We start from the raw sequence: 18,353 nt of genomic DNA, 5'->3' as shown, positions 1-18,353 counted from the left end.
ATTTTTGGGCAAAATCGAACAGCCATAATTATATGTGTAATTTATAGTTGTTCTGCTCTGTGACTTGGCCCCTATTCATAAACTACAGTAGCTTCTGGGGAGTCCCATTTTACAAACCTTGATTGATTATTATCTGTATTTGTGTTTTTTAATTATTTGTAAAATAAACTCTAAATTAAGCTCATTTAAGATGTTTAAAGTATTTTGCACATAAAAAACCAACAAGATTAAGATTAATTAAGATTAAGATTCCCAGAATATTCTAATTTTTTTAGATAGGATATTTTGAGTTTTCTTAAACTGTAAACCATGATCAGCAATATTAAAGTAATAAAAGGCTTGCAATATTTCAGTTGATTTGTAATGAATCCAGAATGTATGACATTTTTGTTTTTGTAATTGCATTACAGAAAATCACAATATTCTAATTTTCTGAGACAGTCCTGTACATTTGCAAAGTTTTCAGTAGCAAAGATATGAAATTACCATTTTACACAATTTATCAAAGCGGATCAGATTTTTTCAGCGGGGAAGGTTTCACTATGATAACAATATTTAAATCCTGCAAGTTATTTGTTCATTGAAATGTGTGAAGCTCATTTAAGAGGTTTAGAAGAAGAAACGTTTTAAGCTAAATCTCTTCCAGTGGTCTGTTTTTACTATGTATTTCCTTCCCTATTGATTATTCGGAATATGGGGAGAGAGGTATCAATCACTATTGATATTAGTCTAATAATTTAAATCAGTTTATGGCAGCTAGGTGGCTAACTAGCACAACCTACACTGACTCAATTTGTGAATTTAAGGGATGCAATATACAAAGGTTCAATAGAATAGGACAATTGGTCACATATTAACGCAGTTCAGTTTAAAGTAGTTCTTACCTGATCCCTTATTTGTGTATTTTCAAGCCCCGGTTGTAACGAAGCTGCAGCTTCTCTGCAGAAAAATCCAAGCGGCTGAAGCGGAAGGCCACGTCACGTTTAGGGACATCATAGATATACGGGTTACAGATCGGTCTTCACATAGACATATAAACGTAGACGCCCCATCGAGTGTTCTTTTTTTTTTAACAAACTTTATTCAACATTTTCAAAAATACAAAATTCCTTTGAGGAAACATTAGTTTGCAACTGACACATAAATTCACAACACACAAGCGAATATGTAACTATACATTTTTTCCAAGATAAACTTCTAAATTTAAATAAAAAGAAAATAAATAAAATACATTTGAATAATCACAAAATAAAATAATCACAGGGGTTGACATTTCAACAAAAGTGTATAAGCGTAGCAAGATTGTATCTTAAAGAGCAAGAGACTCTAACATGATTTCACATAAATCATTTATAGACTGATTTTCTTTTGATAGTACCTTTATAGATGTTATATAACTTTTTATTTCGTTTTTAAAACATACTATGGAGGGTTTGCTGTTTTTCCATTTATTTTTATGTATATGATTATTTACCCAAAATGAGAATTATGTTCACCATCTTGGATACCTTCGTTGGCAGACCATCCATATAAATTATATGGATGGTCTTGCCAAAAAAGTTTTGTGATCGAACAAGAAAAAAATAAGTGTTCAATTGTTTCGTGTTCTGTTTTACAAAATATACAAGGATCTACGTCAAAATTGAACCTTCTCCTTAGGGTTTCAGCGGCAGGATAAATATTGTTTATTATTTTAAACTGAATTTCTTTTGCTTTGGGTGAAATTGGCCATTTAAACGCATCGAGTGTTCTTGCCCGCTGCTGCGATACGTCAACGTCGCCGCCATATTGGATGTGGCAAGACTGCGCTGTAAACTAATACAAGTATACAAATAAATATTTATAGACTCATTGATGTTGACCAGATGTTTCACATTTATTTCACTTTGTGAATGACAATAAAATAGACTGCTTAAAATGTAAAAGGTAAAAAATAATACCAATTTAAAAAAAAATAATACCTCTGACAGTGAATTTAACACTTTTAATGGCCTTAAATTTGGCCATTTTCATTTATCACTTTTTAATACTTTTTAAAACCCTGCGGAAACCCTGATATAAGTATTGTAATGGTGCAAAAAGTCAAACTTCAGAGGCATGTTATCATTTATCCTAACCTTTATTGGAATGTACATCCAAGTTTAGTTGCAGGAATCTGAGAGAACGGATGTAAGAACAAAACTGGACAAGAACATCTGAAACAACCACAACCAAATTCACTCTATCCGGATGGAGCAATTTAACTGGATAGTTTTTTTTTAAAGGCCGAAATGAAATAGAGTAACGAGGCTGTTTTTAAAATGTAAGGAGTAAAAAGTACAGATAATTGCGTGAAAATGTAAGGAGTAAAAGTAAAAAGTTGTCTGAAAAATAATTACTCCAGTGAAGTATAGATAACCAAAATTTCTACTTAAGTAAGGTAACGAAGTATTTGTACTTTGTTACTTGACACCTCTGGTTATTGAACAGTTTCGGCGTTGCAGGTTGCTGCGCATGTGGGGCGAGTTGAGGAGGTCGTTGCTCAACGGCACCGCGTGGATGGAGTGGACGGACCAGCAGCTGTCTGCAGCCAAGTGCGTGCACGATGAGCACAATCCAAATGAGAGCTGCACAACACATTTACAGGGCAAAGTGATGCCCTCAAAGAGGGATTAGGAAAAAAACTCATGGCTGCGTCCCGATACTCCCCCTCGCCCTCCTTTTCTTCCCTAACCCTAAATTTTGCGCGTTCCCGTGAAGGTAGTGGTGTCCCAATTCCTCTTTTCACCTAGGGGGAGGGGGCATAACGAGGGCTAGGGGCTGAGAATAGTCCCTTCAAATCGAGGGATTTCAGATGCTGACTTGGCGAGCGAGGGGGTATGAAAATTTCCCAGAATGCTTTTCGTCGTCATTTGCGGACTGAATCAAAAAAAAAACATGGCGGACATTTCTTGTTTTTTTGGGAATAAAATCAATATTTTGAGTTAGTTTCTGCATAAAAATGCATTTTGATTACATTTCTCGGCGCAAACCGATATTTTACTTTCATAATATTCACTCAGTGAATGTACATCATCCCCTTTTTGTCCGTTGTTCGCTAAGATCGCGCCGGAATATGGTTACGTAAGCTACGTAAGCGACGCCGTAGGTTACGTAAGCTACGCCGTAGGCTGCGTCTATTTAAAGCTCGCCGACCGAGGAAAACATGCTTTGGTCCGGTGGACGTCTCCTCGGAGAGAGCGGGCTGCAGAGCTGTGACTGGAGGAGGCGTTTCGTGGGCGGTAGGCGGTTGGCAACGGCTGGACTGTGAATGGACAGGAGATGGCAGACACAAGTGACGGATCAGGAAGTGAGATGGGAGGAATTGGGGCCAATCCCAATTCTCCTTCACTCGCCCTTCTTTTCTCCACTCGCACTTCGGGCCAATCCCAATTCTCCTTCACTCGCCCTTCTTTTCTCCACTCGCACTTCTTTTCTTCCCTAAGCCCTAAAAAAGAAGGGGGAGATTTTAGGGCACTTGAAATCTAGGGCACTTGGCCCAGGTGCCTGTCCCAATTCTCCCCCTACCCCTCGTTTCCATCCCTACCCTGATCAGGAAGCTGAGAGCCAAAAGCTGTTTTAATTTCAGCTGTAGCTCTGTTAATATGGCACTTATATTCCATATAAAAAAATGTGCACAGAAATATTTACAAAAAAAAAAGTTTGCAGTGTATGTGCTGCTACTGCTGATGAGGTGTCCTGTCCACCATTTTCTCTAAAAGGTTCAGGAACCTGTCCATGTGTTCTTCATATAGTTTTGTACTTGTGTGGTTCTATTTCGTCCCTACTGACCGCCAGGCGGTGCTGTAAGCACTGGATATCTCCCCTCGCGCATGCGCATGTCGAGTACAATACCAACAATGTCACGTCACCCGTGACCCCTGCATGACCCCCGGAAGGGTATATCTTCCGGCGTCAGCATGGGATCTTCTCCTTATTCTTCTCGCGTCGCGCTGAAGTACAGGACGGAAATAGAAGGCTGGTTGAAAGCTTCTTCCTTTCCTCCCTAAAACCGCCGGCCCCCGTGCAGCTTCGTGCCGTAAGGTAGGAGTAACGATCTCTGTCGTCCTCCAAGAGGCTGTGGCCGCGCTGTATTTATTGGTATTTATTGGTGTTCGTTGCGGCGGCGGCGTCTCCCCGCCCCGCCCCCCTGGCCCAGCTGACAGAAGGTAAGCTGTTGGCTGCGCCCGACACCTGAACATTCTGTGCAGTTATTTTTTCTGCTGAAAAAAAAAAAAAAAAAGAAGACAGAAAGGGATTATTTTTTTTCTTTAAAAAAAAAAAAAAACACCTTTTTTTGTCCTTCTTACAGCCGTGGTGAAGGCCACGCCCTCTCCCACCGGCACATTTGTGTTCTCTTCCTTTTGAGTAAAGACGCCTTTTTTGCCTTTTCTCATAGCCGTGGTGACGGCAGCGTGGCCCTCCCCTCTCCCACCTGCATATCGGTGGTGACGGCAGCGTGCTCGCTGTGGTGACGGCAGCGTTTCCGCTCCCCTCTCCCACTGACACCTACGTGGTGACGCAGCGTGTCTGCTCCTCTCTCCTGCCAGCACATCCGTGGCGACGGCAGCGTGTCCGCTCCCTCTCCCACCGGTCGCTGTGATGGAGCGTTCATGCTCAGGGTGCATGGCCGCCCTGGATCCTGCGGTTGACCAGAACCTCTGCGTGTCATGCCTGGGCCCTGAGCAGCCGGGGCCGTCGGCCAGCCTCCCCTCATCCCAGCCGCAGTCTTCTCTGAAGCGATCGGCAAGGAGAGTGGTGGGGGCCCCCAAACGACGGCGGATGACGAGCCAGCTCTCCTCGAAGGTAGATCGCTTGGCTGCCGACATGGAGCAGATGAAGGCGCTCCTCCTCAATCTGCAACCTGGTACTGGCCAGGTGGAACCTGCCATGCCAGAGTTTGCTCTGGGGTCGCCACCGCCGCTGCCAGAGGACGCCATCTCCATTGCAGCCTCGGCGAGCCACTTCAACGTGTCTTCAGGGGACCCGGCCTCACAGCGCTCGGGGTTCTCCTCGCACTCATCTGCCCAGAGCTCTCGGGAGGGGACGGTTTGTTCCTCCGTGCAGAGCATTATCCGCACTGCCCTGGCACACTTGCAGCTGGATGCACCGCGTGCGGAGGTGGCCTCTAGCGCCTTCCACAGGCGCAATCCTTCTCCGGTGGAATTCACCATTCCGCCTTCGTCGGATTTTTTGAGGGAGCTGCACTCATGCTGGAGAGATGTCACAGCCCTCTCCAGGCTAACAGCTGATGACCGTGCTCTGACGGCGATGGAGGACGCTGCAGTGGCTGGTCTCCACCACATGCCCCCCATCGAGCCCTCCATTGCAGCACTGATAGTGGCTCCTGATGAGGCTCTGAAGCCAGATCCCAAGTGCCCCTCTACCCAGTGTAGGGTTACTGATGGGCATATTTGTAGGGCTTATGAAACAGCGGCGCGCATCGGCCGGCTGGGGAACACCCTTTCTCATCTGCTACTGGCCCTCTCCACCTCCCTGCAGGATGCACAGGTGGATGATTCCACACGGGACTTGTGTGATGTGTCCCTACAGACTTTTGCCTCCCAGACGAGGGAACTGGGGCGGCTGATGTCCACCCTGGTGCACACGCGCCGTCATGTCTGGCTGGCGCAGTCACCCCTGACGGAGACTGCTCGTAGGGTTCTTCGTCAGGCACCGGCAGAACCGGGGGAGCTGTTTGGGGCAACTGCCCTGGAAGCTCTGAACCGCACCGCCCTGGCCGATGAGACCAGGCAGCGACTGGTGCACCTTCACAGGAGGGCGCCCGCTTCCAGTACACCGAGGGGCCCTTCGTCCGCCCCTGGACGTCGCCCCCAGCCTCCTGCCCGCAGGAGCCAGCGCAGCTCCCAACGGCCCGTTGGACAGCCTGCCGGGGGGTTTCGCCCCCCTGTGCGCGGACCGCCCCAGCAGCGTTGGGGTGTTGGCCTCGACCATCGCCCCCCCGGCACGTCCAGAGGCCGGGGGAGACGGCGCTAGGGCCACGGGGCCGGTCGTCGGCTGCTTTTCCCGGCAGCAGCTCAGTCACTGGGCTGCCTGCTCGTCGGACCCCTGGGTAATTTCCACCTTAACCCACGGGTACGTACTGCAGTTCCGACATCGGCCCCCTACCTCCGGCCGGGTCATGATGACCGTCATCAGAGACCCGGCGAACATTCTGGCTCTGACTCAGGAGTTGTCCGTCCTGCTGGCCAAGGGCGCCATTGTGCCGGTAGACCCCCTGCTGCAGCCCCGGGGGTTCTACTCAACCTACTTTCTCGTCAGCAAGAAAGACGGCGGCCTTCGTCCCATCTTGGACCTGAGAGGCCTCAACGGGTACATGAAGGCCCTGCCCTTCCGGATGCTGACCACAGCAGATGTTCTGCGTGCGGTCGGTCAGGGGGAGTGGTTTACGACGGTAGATCTACAGGACGCTTACTTTCACGTGCCGATTGCGGCAAAGCACCAGCGGTTCCTGAGGTTCGCCTATCAGGACCGCCATTACCAGTTCAGGGTGCTCCCGTTCGGGCTCTCCCTGTCCCCAAGAGTTTTCACCAGGTGCGTGGCGGCAGCCCTCGCTCCCCTGCAGGCACAGGGTATGAAGGTTCTGCCGTACCTGGACGACTGGCTGATATGCGCGCCGTCCCGAGAACAAGTGGTGGCAGACACGGCCCTCCTTTTGTCGCATGTGGCCAAACTAGGGCTCACAGTGAACAGAGGGAAGAGCTGTCTGGCTCTCTCCCAGCGAGTCGCCTACTTAGGATTGGTACTCGACTCGGTGACCATGAGGGCCTGTCTCTCACCGCGGCGTGTGAGCGACATCCTGCGGCTCCTCCCCCGATTCAGGAGGGGCAGACGGCTGCCTTACCTCCAGTTCCTGCAGCTTTTGGGCATATTGACAGCCGCCTCGGCTGTTGTGCCTTTGGGCCTGCTGACGCTACGCCCCCTGCAGATGTGGCTGAACAGCCTTCGCCTGGATGCCGAAAGGCACAGGCACAGGCTGGTCGCGGGTGTGTGTCCATGCCCTGGCACCCTGGAAAGACGGGGCATTCCTGCTGGGGGGTGTGCCCTTGGGCACTATCCCCTCCTTCCGGGAGACTGTCACCGCAGATGCCTCCCTCTCGGGGTGGGGTGCTGTTTGGCGCAGCAGGCCTGCCCAAGGGCAGTGGTCTGCGCGGGACCGCACACGCCACATCAATGTGCTGGAGCTCCGTGCTGTACACCGAGCACTCGAGCACTTTTTACCTCACCTATGGGGGAGGCACGTACTGGTCCGGTCGGACAGTGTGTCCACTGTCTCCCAGATCAACCACCAGGGGGGCACCGGGTCTGCACAGCTGCTGCAGGTGTCCCGGGGCCTTCTGACGTGGGCCGCTCCTCGCCTCCTCAGCCTGCGGGCGATATACCTGCCAGGGGTCAGGAATCAGGTGGCAGACTTCCTGCCCCGACACAAGCCTCCCCCAGGAGAGTGGCGGCTTCATCCGGAGGTAGTGGGGATGATTTGGGTCCTCTTCGGCAGAGCGGTGGTGGACCTCTTCGCCTCGGGCGTCTCGGCTCACTGCCCCCTCTGGTTCTCCTGGACAGAGGAGACCAGTCCTCTGGGTCAGGATGCCCTAGGGCACGAGTGGCCCGACGGGCTCCTGTACGCGTTCCCCCCACTAACTTTAATCCTGCCGACGTTGCAGAGGGTCCTCCAGAGAGGTCACAGGCTCCTCTTGGTGGCCCCCTTCTGGCCGGGGAGACCGTGGTTCCCACTACTCCGGAGGCTCTGCTGCGGCACGCCATGGCGCCTACCCGACCGGAGGGACCTTCTGTCCCAGCTGGGGGGTCGGATTTGGCATCCCGACCCCCGTCGCCTTCAACTCTGGGTCTGGCCACTGCAGGGCCCGACCCGTTAGTGTCAAGCTGTACTGAGCCCGTCAGGGCTACCATCTTGAACGCTCGTGCGCCCTCCACCCGCCTCCAGTATGAGTGCAAGTGGAGGAGATTCTCTGCCTGGTGTGCGGACAGGGCAGAGGACCCTATGCTTTGCCCTGTGGCCACGATCCTGGAGTTCCTTCAGTCCCTCCTGGATGATGGCCGTGCTCAGTCCACCTTACGGGTGTACGTGGCGGCCATTTCATCACGACATGCCCTGGTCGAGAATGCCACCGTGGGGTGCCACCGGCTGGTTTCTCTCTTTCTTAGGGGGGCTCTGAGGCTGCGCCCCCCGAGGACCCCAAGGGCCCCGGTGTGGGACCTGTCTATGGTACTAGGTGCCCTCTCTTCTCCACCTTTTGAGCCCTTGGCCCAGGTGGACCTGAAGTGTCTCTCTATGAAGACGGCTTTTCTCCTCGCTATGACGTCAGCAAAGCGAGTCAGTGAGTTATATGCCCTGTCAGTCAGCGGGTACTGCCTGAGGTGGAACCCGGATGGCTCAGGGGTTACGTTGTGGCCGAACGTGGCGTTCCTGCCCAAGGTCCTGCCACGCGATCATGCTAATCGGCCTATCCAGCTTGCCCGGTTCGACCCCTAGCCTGCGGAGGGTGGGCCAAGCCCTTTGTGCCCCGTACGGGCCCTTACTGCTTATGTTGCTGCCACCGCGCCTGTGCGACGGTCGGAGCAGCTTTTTATCTGTCATGGTGGCCCTAACAGGGGGCGCGCTATTTCTAGACAGCGCCTGTCCCACTGGGTGGTGGACACCATCGAGCACGCCTACAGGGCCAGTGGCCGCCCCTTACCAGTGGGGGTGAGGTGCCACTCGACCAGAAGCGTCGCAGCTTCTTGGGCTGCCCTGCAGGGGGTGCCTCTGGAGGACATCTGCGCAGCAGCTTCGTGGACGTCGCCGGACACGTTCTCCAGGTTTTACCGGATCAATGTCGCCACTCCCCAACCATTGGGCGTGGTTCTACTCCCGGGTCCTTCTGCCCCTGATCAGTGAGGTATGTGACCGGGATTCTATGTGACATTGTTGGTATTCGTCATCCAGTGCTTACAGCACCGCCTGGCGGTCAGTAGGGACGAAATAGAACGAAAGTTACGCCTGTAACTACGGTTCTATGAGTCCCGGATGACCGCCAGGCCTGCCGGTCACTCCGAATCCTCGTGCTCTCGCGAGAAGATTCTAGGAGAAGATCCCATGCTGACGCCGGAAGATATACCCTTCCGGGGGTCATGCAGGGGTCACGGGTGACGTGACATTGTTGGTATTGTACTCGACATGCGCATGCGCGAGGGGAGATATCCAGTGCTTACAGCACCGCCTGGCGGTCATATATTTTTTTTTAAGATTTTCCCATTTTTTGCCAATTTGTGCTGTGGTCACCTTCCCCTCCAGTTCCAGCTCTTTGATGAGTTTCCTGTAACAGAAAACAGTGATGAATAGTAGTTATACCATGGTTAAGGACCCCATCACAGATATTCTGCAAGCAGATAGCTAGATCACTCACTCCCACAGTGGTTTAGCAGCATATTTCTTCTTTGTAAAATTCTCCTCGTTGGTAGCCCTAAAGCTTATTAGGTGTCGGACCTGATCCGGAGTCCCTGGAATGAAATGTGATTACTGCAATGCACAAACGTCCTCGAAAAAAAAACAAACAAACAACAACAAAAAAAAGTTTGAACTATGATAACAGGCAGCAAGCAACGTTACTTCGTAACCCCCCCCCCCCCCCCAAATAACGTTGCTGCCTTATAGTAATGTGAAATATACAACAAATTTGTAGAAAATATGAGAGTTAACGAGTAGTTAACAGGACACGGCAATGTTATCTACCCGACTCATCATGCAGCCACATATGCATTATCTTACGTTAACTCAGAATCAGAATCAGCTTTATTGGCCAGGTTCTAACATTGTCCAACAAGTAATTTGACTCCGGTAATTTCACTCTTTGGTATTAAAAATAAACAATAAACAATGTGGTATTTCTATGTACTGTTCAAACTGTTAAAACATACAAAAGCACTGTGATTTTTTTAATTCCATGGGACATTATACTTACATTTGTGGGTTCAATATCCTCCTGCTCTTTGCGGGTCGCCATTTGACTCAAAAAAAAAATGAAAAAATGCTTGCTTGCTCAAAATCGAGACGAGTCTGCAAAGCATGTTTTCTTCTTCTTCTTCTTCTTCTATCTTCTTCTTCTATGGTGTTTATTGGCGGTTGGCAAACCAACTTGAAGGTGCATTACCGCCACCTACTGGACTGGAGTGTGGAACAGTAGTTTAGCAGACAAAATAATAATAAAAAAAAATAAATTAAAATAAAATTAAAAATAAACAAATAAAATAAAACAAAAACTAAATGAGGAAGTCAAATCCTCTCCAGTAGCCCTGTATCTTTGAGATATGCCATCAAGTGCTTGAGCATAATTCCTGACTCTGCTCTCAGCAAGTTCCCCACATTTAAAGCCATCCTGGCTTCCTCTGCTGCTGCTGCTAGTGTCCTTCTTTCCACCTCATATGCTCCACAATCCAACAACACATGCTGAACAGATTCAGCCTGCCCACATTGGTCACATCTGCCATCAGGGTGTTTACCTATTTTGTATAGTGTATTATTCAGTCCTGTGTGCCCTATCCTGAGTCGTGTAATGACTGCCTCTTCCCTCCGGTTCCTGCCCCTCCTTCTTCCCAACCCAACTGTTTTCTGTATGTTGTAAAGGTGTCTTCCCGTGTCTTGGAAGTCCCAGTATTCTTGCCACACTTTCCCCACATGCTTCTTGATCATTGATTTTCCCTCTGCCCTACATAATGGAATTTCAGTATCTACAATGTGTGATCTAAGTGTCTGTTTGGCCAAAATATCCACCCCTTCATTCCCTTCTATCCCTACATGGGCAGGAACCCAAATGAAACAAACTGTCAAACCCCTCTTGTGCATTCCGTGAAGTAGATTATGTATTTTGTATATGTATTTTGTAACTTCGTTACTTGACACCTCTGATTACTTATAATACATTACTTTAGTAAGTAATATGTATATACATATTAAGTGTAAATAAGGTCTAAATCCTTCTGAACAATGTAAACATTGCCACCCCCCCTGGTCTCACCTGAGCGCCTGTAGGATGTATTCCAGTCTCCGGGAGATGCTGCTGGTCACGTGGTCCACGGACGGCTTGCTGCTGCTCAGCGTGACCCGCAGCGAGGCGCGGTCCGCCGGGGAGGAGACCTCCGCCACCCCGATAACCCACACCTTCCTGACCCGGGGATCGACCCTTTCTCTGTTCACAGCTTTGACTTCCATGTGGTGGTCTTTGAGATCACCGGCGAAGTCCCGGTTGGCAGCCGGAGCAGCAAACACTCTAGTCTGGTTGCTCACTTTGAGGATAAACGCCGTTGCTATGGTTGCAAAGTTGTAAAGTTCTTCTTCTTCGTGTTTTTTTTTTTTGTCTCTTCTTCGTCTCTTCTTCTCCCGTGGACCAAATAAATTATGACGACACGCTTCTTGGGATTTGTAGTTCTATTCCACCAATGAACGAACTACGGATTCAGACGGATAATTGAATCCTGCCTTTATATTTACGAAAGAAAAATAAATCAGAGACAGACATATATTATTGGCAGTACTCGAGTTGTAAAAAAAATCAGAGGGGATGGTGGATTTTATCATATGAGGACAGACAATTTGTGCTGATTACAAATAATATAATATATTACAAATAATAGCACTGACCAAAATACCGAGAGGCACCTGGCTGCAGGCAAGATGGCCGACAAGGGCGCCGCCATACTTCGATCCATACCGGAAGTCCATACCGGAAGTTGGTCACTTCGTTAATATATATATTTTTTAATTTTTTTTTTTTTTTAAATTAACATTTGCAAACAGTACAATGATAACAAAACTTCACATTATGCAATTTCACGTTGAATTATAATATATAAAGAGTATTACTCAAATAAAAAACAAAACAAAAAGCACAACACATTATAACAGAAAGCCAAAACATTTACATACATTTATGGTTTTGATTGCTTTTGAATTAGTAGAAAACTTGATAGAGTCCAGATACTGTTTTAATTCACAATGAAAATTAAAAAAAAGGGTTTTTTGCATAAGAATTTGGATTTGTGGATGTGGAATTTTGCGAGGATAATCAACAAATTAATAATAAATGTTTCTTTTGGCTTTGTTCTAATTGTTACATGGTCAAAAACACCAAACAACACATCCTTCCAAAATAAATTAAAATCAATATCAATTATTTCCGACACAAAATTACACATATCACTCCAAAAAGTTTGAACAATGGGGCACAGCCAGAATAAGTGTGTCATTGTTTCAGAATTTGCAGAACAAAAGGTACAGTTTGAATCGATATTTCTTTTGAATCTTTTTACAATGTGATCATTTGTAGGATAGAATTAATGAATTAACTTAAATGAAATTTCTTTAACTTTGTTTGTCACCAGGTATTGGTTGGGTGAGAGCCAGACCTTCTTCCAGTTAATATTTTTTACATATATATTCCAATATTGGGTGTATATTATTAAAATATAACATGAATATATATATATATATATATATATATATATATATATATATATAATCCACCTCAATTAACCTCAGACAGCACTTAAAGCTAAGGACGCTGAATTTGAGTGCCATCAGTCCTGTATGTGTATGTGTGTATATATATATATATATATATATATATATATATATATATATATATATATATATATATATATATATATATATATATATATATATATACATACATACATACATGTTTTTTATTTTGTTATATGTCTATATAAATAAGTTTAAAAAAACATAGTTATTAGTAAGTACGTTATGTTATATAATGTTTTATAATTTTCGTTTTATGGCCGCTTTTAAACTACCTCCGTCATATTTGAACAATATACACGAAGAAGACCAACTTCCGGTTGAAAGACCAGCCTGCTTACCAAATCTGGACCCCAAGAAAACTTCAGTGGGCAAAGTTTGTTTAGTTACATCCACAAGAAGTAACAATCGTAATATACGTTCCCTGTTTCAAAATGATATAACCACCAACCCTTATGTTATTGCTTACTGGTCTGGTTTTGGTGATGACTTAAATTGGAAGAACATCTGGACTCTTCCATACAAATACCTTCTTACAAATAAAGTGAGGGAAATCTCTTTTAAAATGTTACATAAGTATTACCCTGCTAATCATTATCTTCTTAAATTCAAAAGAGATATTTGTGTTGACTGTTCGTTGTGTGAAATGTCCCCTGAAACACTGGTACACCTGTTTTGGCAATGTCCCTACACTAACACATTCTGGAAAGATGTATCCCGATTTATTATAGATAAAATTGACTCTGACTAAAATTGACTCTTTTGTAATCAATGTAATAATTATTCTTGCAAAGTTTCATATTCATAAATCCAAATTCAGTCATTCAAAACCCCTTTTTTTAATTTTTGAGAATGAAACCAAACAATACTTGAGTTCCATCTCTGACTCAAATAACAAAAAAGCTGTCAAAACTGTTAATTTATGCTCTGTATTTAATGTGTTTGTTTAAAAATCCCCCTGGCTCCTGTGTTGTTGTACTCTTATGTATTAACGACTGTTTTGTATGTCTGTCTGTTTATGTTTTTTGTAATATGAGAACTACTCAATAAAGCTTGTTAAAAAAAAGACCAACTTCTGGTATGAACTTCCGGTCTGGACCTCCGGTATGCATTGGTTTTGTTTTTTATTTGAGTAATACTCTTTATATGTTATAATTCAACGTGAAATTGCATAATGTGAAGTTTTGTTATCATTGTACTGTTTGCAAATGTTAATTTAAAAAAAAAAAATTAAAAAAAAATATATATTAACGAAGTGACCAACTTCCGGTATGAACTTCCGGTCTGGAACTCCGGTATGCATTGGTTTTGTTTTTTATTTGAGTAATACTCTTTATATGTTATAATTCAACGTGAAATTGCATAATGTGAAGTTTTGTTATCATTGTACTGTTTGCAAATGTTAATTTAAAAAAAAAAAATTAAAAAAAAATATATATTAACGAAGTGACCAACTTCCGGTATGGACTTCCGGTATGGATAGAAGTATGGCGGCGCCCTTGTCGGCCATTTTGCCTGCAGCCAGGTACTCTTGAAAATACCTGCAGAAATACTGCAGGAATGACATAGCAGCAGTTAAATGCAGCCTTCTGTAAGCTTTAAATATCCACTGGGCTTACATCAAATACATCAAAACACAACAATAAAAAACAGTTTTCTGAACTTATCAATATGACTCTGTCCTCCACAGGATAAGTAAAATGGATCACTGCAAAAACTCAAAATCTTAACAAGAATATTTGTCTTATTTCTAGTTAAAATGTATCATTTTAGTAAAAAAAAATCTCATTACAATTAAAACAAGACTCATCACTGGAAAAAACAATTTTCACCTGTTTCAAGTAGATTTTCACTTTAAAATAAGTAGAAAAATCTTCCAGTGGAACAAGATTTTTTTGCTTGTAATGAGAAGATAAATCTTGTCCCACTGGCAGATCTTTCTACTTATTTCAAGTGAAAATGTACTTGAAACAGGTGAAAATTGTCAAATAAGTTATTTTTCTGGTGTTATTTTTCTGGTGATGACTCTAAATGTTGAAATAGCGGTAAAACCCCATTCATTGATGAAATGACATAAGGGATGGAAAGGGGGGATGGCAGTTTTACAGGGGGGGATGATTTGGACCGTTTTTATTTCAGGGGGAAAGCCATCCCCCCTCATCCCCCCTCAACTCCAGTACTGGTTATTGGTGAATATTTACCATATCAATCAATCCGACAAAAATCGTTTTACTTGTAATCTTTATGCACTGTAATGCTCTTCATTAACGACCCAGCGTTGAAATGTCTGCTTGTCTTGGGTTTTACAGCAGTTACTAGACACATGATGTCAGACACAAATACTGTAGGTTAAGCATGAAGGCGTCGATGTACTGACTATCCAAAGCCAATAATAATGGGATTATAAACAAGAAGGATGTAATGTCTCTTTATGATCAGATATGGCCTCCATTACATCGATGAAGATATTTGGATATTATTAAATTTGACAACTCTTTTGTGAATATCACAATTAGGGGGACAACGTTCCATAAGGTAGGCCAGTTTTCATATGTTGTCATGTTACACTGTTTTCGACAAAACATATATATATATGTATATATATATATATATATATATATATATATATATATATATATATATATATATATATATATATATATATATATACATATATATATATATATATATATATATATATATATATATATATATTATATATATATATATATATATATACTCACACTCACATACTGTATACATATGTGTGTGCGTGTGTATATACATACATATATATTATATATATACATATACATATACATATACATATATTCTCACTGAACCTTTTAGAAATATCTGCTGTTGTTAATAACTTTTTAATAAATTGCTTTTAATAAACATCAATCGTAATCGTGTTTTCCATATGCTTGTTAAGAAAACCATTTAAAAATTACCGCACCTGCGTTTTAGACACCTAATCTTGAAAAAAACTGTTTTGACATAAAAATTATAATAAAAATGAATGATATAAAACAAAAATGCTTTAATATATCTTTTCCTTAGTTTATTATTTATATAAAGCTCTGTAGTAATTTCTACAGATTTTTTTCTCTTTTTTCTCTCTTTCTCTCTTTTTTTTTTCTGGTATACTTTTTTTTTTACTTCACCGGGACTGGGGAACTGTATTTCGTTCATCCTGTAAAAAAAAAAAAAAAAAAAAAAAAAAAAAAAAACAGGAAGGAAAATGTGAAAAATAGCAAAACTTATCAGCCAATACATTTAAGATTATTTATTGTTAGAAACATTTTTATAGATAATTGAAGAGGCTTTTGTCAGTACCTGCATTCAGCCAGCAGATGGCAGTAAAGTATTAGGGTAGCAGTGGTCAGTCGTGAAGGGATGCAACTTATCTTTACCCTCTAATGGTATTTCTAATATTTGAAAGGAACACTAATAATGATATAAGTATTAATAATTTTGATTTTGTGATATTACTAGGTTTTTACCAAACTGTGATAATATTGTAAAGTATTGATGAGTAAATGTCAAAGTGTTTTTTAACAGTGATTCATGATTAGTCAGCACATGTGTTAATGGCTGAAGTCCTATATTAGTAGTAAAAAAGTACTTATTTTCTATTTTCCCCTCACCTTTATCTTTACATTATAACATATAATGGAAGTACTTTGCTTAAATAGGGAAATGTTTTCATTTCAGTGTATAACTCTTAAATCTGTCATTGTTTTAAAGACTGGTTTAAGACTTGTTTTAAAGACTATGCATGAACTGTATGTGCCTATTTCATTTCTGAAGACATTTAGGAGCAGCAGAGATTCAGATCCAGCTCTGGATGCTGGTTTCTTTATACAACCAAGTTTGTTTTGTTTCCCTAGAGCATCAAACTGTGAAATGAGCATTATAATCACAACCTAAAAATACAAGGCCATATTTGTTGTTGTTGTCTCTGGTTTCGCCGGTCCCCTGGTATGCTCTGTGAAGGCCCACATCTGATACGAAGCTCCGGCCAAGAGGGATGCAGTGCAGCATAAAGGGATATTTTCATATGAGAGAGAATGAGGAAGAGCTAGAAACCCTCGCTGCTAAATCTCTGCAGAAGTTCAGGACTCTTTCTTTGAGTAGCCTGGGTTACTTTCACATATCTGCCAGTTATCTGTTGCTCCAATCACGTCAAAAATGCCGCCCAACCCCTTACCCCTCACTACACCTCTTGGAGCACATTAATGGGTCATTCTTAGTGAAATTCCCTCTTTTTTTTTTTTTCGTCTTAAGGCTCAGAGCAACTTACTTTGGCACCATGAACTTGTGGTAAATGGAAATGGCGGGAAATTATTTGTTCAGTTGGCGATCATCATAAGGTTAGCAACTGCGTTACAGAAGCAACAAGCCATTTTACTATCTAAAGCATTAAATTATTTTCCCAGTGTTTATATAATGAGCGTCAGTTTAAAAGTACTTACTCTGATGCCTACCATGAAATTAAGTCATAAAGATTTATGTTAAGAGCTGTGTAAACAGAATCGAGGAGGTTCTGCCCTCCTCCGTGCCCCCTTAGACGGAGAATGTGGCCACTTAGCGATACAGATGTGACTTCAGTGCTCTCCCAATCTGTTAATGCACGTCTCCTTCTCTTTTCTTCTGTCAGACGGAGTAATAAAGTCCGCTGTGTCGGAATCCCTCCGTGTTTTTCTCCGTAGACCACAATCAAGGCCCGTGCAGCTTTATTTTCATACTGTCCTGAAAAAATATGAGGACTCCCTTCTGTGACCGTTGCCTCAGATCATATATTTTGACTCTTATTTCTTCCCCTATGCGTCTTCTTTTTCAAATGTATTTACGGAGTTGAGCCGATAAAACGTGCAGCTTTCACTCCGCGTCCACAGCTGTCATCTGTCTCGGCTTTATTGTGAGAGGGGAGAAAGTCAAGTTTTGCTTTTTTATTTCCCAACACAAATCTCCTCCACTGTTAAAAACAGATGCTGATAGGATGAGAAAACGCAATAAATGGAGATTGTTCATTGTTTACGTCTCCGTGCTCTTCCGATGAACACTTTTATTGGTCGTAAAAGCAGCAGTGTTCAGCTCGGTTTAACAATAGTCTCAGGTGGTGATCGTGGTTTCATCAGCAGGAGGTGCTCCGGACCTGCAGGCCCATTAGTCAAATCACTATTTCTGCATCTTAACTTTGAAGGAAAGAGATTTTTTAAGATGTGTAATGATGGCATGGACAAGTTTTAAAGATCTTTTCAGCGTGAGCTATTCACTTAACACGAAAGAAGTTTGAAGAAGTGAAGTTTGAAGCTGTGAAACATAGACGAGCCTTTGATATTTTCTATGATTTAAACAGTTGAGACACATCCACTCATTTATAATTAATGTTGAAATGAAACTGTATACTCTTCAGAGCTGCATTTCATTTTAAACTGGAATAGAATCATTAAATACTTAATGTTTATGTTTGCTTTTATCCTCTTTGTTGAATTCCTCACGGTCTTAATTGTGACTTGTGGAGGGATCGCCCGCAGGCCTGAGAGAAGCCGAGAAGCCGAGAAGCCGATTCACTGCTGACTTCTCTCCATGTCGGGGAATTGTCAGAGGAATTTACTCATGCTGTCACTCAGCTCCGCTGTGTCCATTCCTGTAAACAGCTCATAGTCAAATAAACCGTTGTGCTCACAACCATCCTGCACTCCCATGGCTGGGAAAGCAGAGCTGGACGAGCCCTGGCTGGAAAACCCACCATCGGTCCGATGGTGGATGT

Source organism: Cololabis saira, chromosome 18 (assembly GCF_033807715.1).
Source record: "Cololabis saira isolate AMF1-May2022 chromosome 18, fColSai1.1, whole genome shotgun sequence".
NCBI lineage: Eukaryota > Metazoa > Chordata > Actinopteri > Beloniformes > Belonidae > Cololabis > Cololabis saira.
The sequence above is the reverse complement of the archived record's forward strand: the minus strand, read 5'-3'. Positions refer to the sequence as shown.